The following is a 5,011-nucleotide window of genomic DNA, read 5'->3' on the forward strand; positions in this document are numbered from 1 at the left end:
GTATGTATATGTATATATTAAAAATAATAAAATTAATAGTAAAATTTGGGGCTTTGCAGATTTGTCATTGTAATGTATTTACCTGCACTAATTGATAATAAATTAAAACATAATTTTAAATATTTAAGTGGTGCTCCTGGAAAGTTACGAACAGGAAAGGTTCTAAACATGGAGTTTCTTTAAGAAAAAATAAAACGTTATCTACAAAGGTCTACTTTCTTGTGTGTAATTGTGTGATTCTTTAGTGTTTTGTGTTTATGACATAAATGAGGATTTTATGCTGCTTCCGCAGTCATTACCCAAAACTACACAGCTCTGTTTTCACCTAACAGAGACAACAACCCTTGAAACAGAAAGTTCTCATAAAATATCTAAATTGTTTTTATTATATTATTAAAAGTACACTTCTTCTTTTTTTAATGTCAGTGAGGTGTAGCTGCCTTTTCTATGGCATGCTAGCCATTTGTGTGTGTGTGTGTGTTTGTGTGCATTTGTATTTGTTACCTTGTAAGACCCATTTTTCCCACATATATCACATTGTGAGGACCAACTCCTCCTTATGGGACCCAAAGCCCGAGCCCTATAAGAAGACGTGCAGTTGGTGGGTTAGGGGTTATAAATGGTAAATGGACGGTACTTATATAGCGCCTTTCTATCTTATCAAGATACTCAAAGCACTTTACACAAATCTGTGTCCTAATTTCCCCAGTCATACAGCACTCTACTAGATCTCTACAAAGCTAATTGAACAAATCATTCTAAAGAGACTAATCAGTGATTTATCACATTCATACACTGATGGGACACACATCGAAGGCAATGAGGGGTTCAGTGTCTTGCCCAGGGACACTTCAGCATGTGACTGCTGGTGGATTCGAACCCCCAACTCTTGCATTGGAGGATGACTGCTCTAACCACTCAGCCACAGCCGCCCACAGGTTAGGTTTAGAACTAAGGTGTGAATTGAGGATGGGTCAGGTATGTACTGGTAATGGTTAGGTTTAGTGTAAGGGTTAAGGTTAGGCTATAGATATGAATGAAAAATGAATCAAAGTCAATGCAAAGTCCCCATAAAGATAGAAAGACTAACTTGTGTGTGTGTGTAGCTTGCTACAGTGTGCTGATATTTGACAGTTCCTGTTCCTGTGCTGGCTGCGAGGGGCCTGAGGGAGGCAGGCCTGCAGGAGATGGAGCCAGACAGTTGGCAGAGGCCCCGCTTCCGTCTCAGCTGTCGTTGGTAGTCTGTCCATGTGGCTGAGTCGCTGCTTACTGCATCCAAAGGTACTAACACTGGACAGCCCCACACCAGTCTGCGCTCCAATCTCATTTGCAACATTAACCCAAGGCAATCTAACATGTCTTTTAAAGTGATTCCCACGCTGCAGCCACTCATTTGTTCCTCTTTTTGTCCCTCACACTCTCTAAAGCTGCTGCTGGGACTCAGTCCTGCTTTTTACCGGCTGAGTTTAATGTGTCGCCCTCCTGTGGACACATAAGCATCTGCAGCTCTTGACCAGGACAGGCACATACGTTCAGGTGAGAACAATTCCACAAGTTTATAAGTTTCCATGAAATTCACATTTAATTGTTCTCTGCTGAAGGAAATAATGGTTCTGCGTGGGTGTGTCTGTGAGATGAATCTGTCACAAACAACTATTGAAAACAAACTCTCAGAAAGGATTTAATAAATGAATATCTACATCCGGTTTCCAGAACGATCCCTTAGTTCTGCTGCTGTAGACCTAGACTGCTGGAGGACAAACTGACCACATTTCCTCTCTAGAATAATTAATAAATAGCACAAGTTTTCTATTAGCCTCTCTACTGTTTACTTTCTACTTGTTTTGATGTTCAAAGAGTATCATAGCGATGACCATCCTCTTTTACAGGCTTCTTCCTTTTCGAGTTGCGGGGGGTCACTGGTGCCCATATCCAACTATCACTGTGCAAGAGGCGGGGGACACCTGGACAGGTCTCCAGTCCATCACACGGACACATAAAGACAAACGAGACAAACAACCATTCACTCTCTCACTCACACCTAGAGACAATTTAGAATTACCAGTCAGCCTAACATGCATGTTTTTGGTCTGTGGGAGGAAACTGGAGTACCCAGAGAAAACCCATGCAACACAGAGAGAAGATGCAAACTCCACCCAGAAAGGTCCCCGACTGGGATTTGAACTGGGGTGACCTGCTCATTGAGAGGCAACAACTCTACCAACTGCACCACCGTGCTGCCCACGATGATCTTTATCTACTTCCAAACAAAATGTTGCGCAATATCTGTAAGATTGTTTGAGTTAGAGCATTTTGGGTTTGACTAATATCAATTAGCTGTGGCATTCATCTTGAAATAAGCTAACTCTGAATGTTACAGAGTTGAAGATAACGGGCTGTAATACATTTCTGAGCCTTTCATTAATATGTTTCTGGTGGTTCATGAGATATTTTACTAACAGTCCAGACAAATGAACACACAAAAGCAAAAACTTTATTGCCTGTGGGTGATAATCATGTTCTTTTATTTTTATTTTTTCCTTTTTCAGTTTTATAAAACTATCAGTTAATACCATTTGAAAGTTCAAAGTTATACAGTCAGTGTCTCTAAATATGATTTAGTCTGAAGGAAGAAAATCCCCAGTGAAAAATGCGAGCTCTGGATTTAACATCCTGTGCAGTAATGAAGTGCAGTAATGGAAAAGAAAAGGGTCACACTGGAAAGAAGGTTTCCTCGACAATCTGTCACGCTGCTGTAAATCTGCTCTCATACAAGACGTGTCTGAGTGAACTGAAGCCTGCACGCTCTCATTCTAAGACCTTCTCTACACTAATGTAAGCAGTAAAACTATCTGAGCACAAAGCAGCTCCAACTGAAAGCACTGACTTTAACCAACATGGTGAGAGATCGCACACTTTCACCCACAACCAATGAAAGCCAATGGGGGAGGGGTCGAGGCCTTCACCTGATGTGCAGAAGGACTCAATTACTGCAACCATTGCACTGTATCATATTCAAAATATTTTATTATTTAAAGTAGCTTTCGGCAGAGTACTGTACACCCACTTTACCTCTCAGTGATATCAGTTAGAGAGTCAACTCAGTAAACATACCTGAGGCCCTGTTTACATGAAAACTATTTCTGGTGAAAATGGAAGAGTTCCGTTGCGTTTGTTCTGTTCATTTACAGGAAAATAGCTAATGTTTTCTCTGACAATGGCACAATTTGAGAACGGGTTCCAGAGTGCAATGGTTCAAAAACATCGCAGTGTCTGTTGATGTGTAAACAGGAAAAATAGATTTTCTGTCAGGGAATCCCTGGCTCATGCGCAGTATGGTACAAAACATAACAGCTTCCTACAATCTACAGACAAAGAAACTATCGACAAAATAATACATATTATTATATAATATATAATATTGAATATTGTTTGTGCTTCTGACTCATAAATCTAACTAACAGTTCTCATTTTCTACCTCTTTACTTAAATAATCGAAGACAGATCTCATACAGCTCCACTCACCCTAAGCAACAGTTGAACCTCGTCATCTGTCCATAGAAATATTTTCTTCTCTGCCATCTCATCTGTTTTCGCGGCTTTCAGATAGAACTTTTTTTTTTAACGCATGTGCACAGGGTTTCAAAGAACATAGCAACAACTAGTGGCGTGACGAGGGAATTACACCTTTTCCACATCTACCATTGCTGTGTAAACAGAGAGTGTAATTAGAATGTTTTCAAGTAAATGTGTTAATAGAAATGGGGAAAAAAAAATGTTTTCATTGGATCATTGTCATGTAAACAGGGCCTGAGCAACCAACAGGTAGTATATTCTCAGAATTAAAAGGTATCACAGTCAAACTATATGCTATGTATTGCCTTCTAATACTACAGGACGAACAAGATATAAACCCACAGAGAGATAAAACAAACACAACACCAGCTACTGATGAGAGTCTCAATTTATCTGACAGTGGAGTTGTGTCTGCACTGGTTCTGTTAGATCTCTGTGAATTATGTGATATGATTGATCACAATATTTTATTAAAGAGGCTTGGACATCATATTGGGGTTACATGGATGGTTCTAAAATGACCAGCAAGTCATGCAGGTGAATGACTTGTTGGTCACCTGGATCGGAGACTACCTCACAGATTTGTCACAGGCTGATTCTCTTACTATCTTTCAGATCGGAGGCAATGTGTTCAACATAATGGTATTGCCTTCATTTAATTTATCAGTCAACAATGGTGTACCACAAGGCTCATTCTTAGGAGCCACCCTCTTTGCAATCTACATAGGTAATGTAGGTCAGAGCATCCCTGATGCATCCTTACATTTCTATGCTGATGACACAGTTGTTTATTGTCGAGCTAAAACAGTTGATAAGGCTTTACAGCTTTTGCAATCTGCTTTAGACATCATCAATTCAGATTTGTTGAGTCTCAAACTTGTCCTAAATGCCAACAAAACCAAAGGGATGCTTTTTTCAAGCAGGAAGTCAGTCCCAGCATTTCTTCTTCTGATTTTATTCTCAAATGGTGTCCCTATTGAGTTTGTCGATTCATATGCATATTAGTATCTTGGTCGACTCGCATCTCTCTTTTAAGTTTCACGTGGAAAACCTAGAAAGGGAGCCGAAAGTTAAACTGGGTTTCTTTTTCAGAAATAGATCCTGTTTAACTCTGAATGCTAGGAAACACGTTGTAACTGCAACTTTCCTTCCCTCCATTGACTACAGTGACATTATTTACATGAACGCTCCTACAAGCTCCCTGCAGATGCTGGATGCTGCCCATCACGGTGCGCTAAGATTCATAACTGGCTGCAACTATTGTACCCACCATTGCACCCTGTATTCACTGGTTAACTGGGCATCATTAACCATAAAAGTCCGTGCTCAATAATTTAGGTATATAGTCCAACAATTTTCAGTCAGATCATCTGGACAGTTTATTTTTGTGCTGAAACGTTTCACCTTCCATCCGGAAGGCTTCATCAGTCAAGGA

This window comes from Nematolebias whitei, chromosome 4, assembly GCF_014905685.2.
Source record: "Nematolebias whitei isolate Nwh7 chromosome 4, NemWhi1, whole genome shotgun sequence".
Classification (NCBI taxonomy): Eukaryota; Metazoa; Chordata; class Actinopteri; order Cyprinodontiformes; family Rivulidae; genus Nematolebias; species Nematolebias whitei.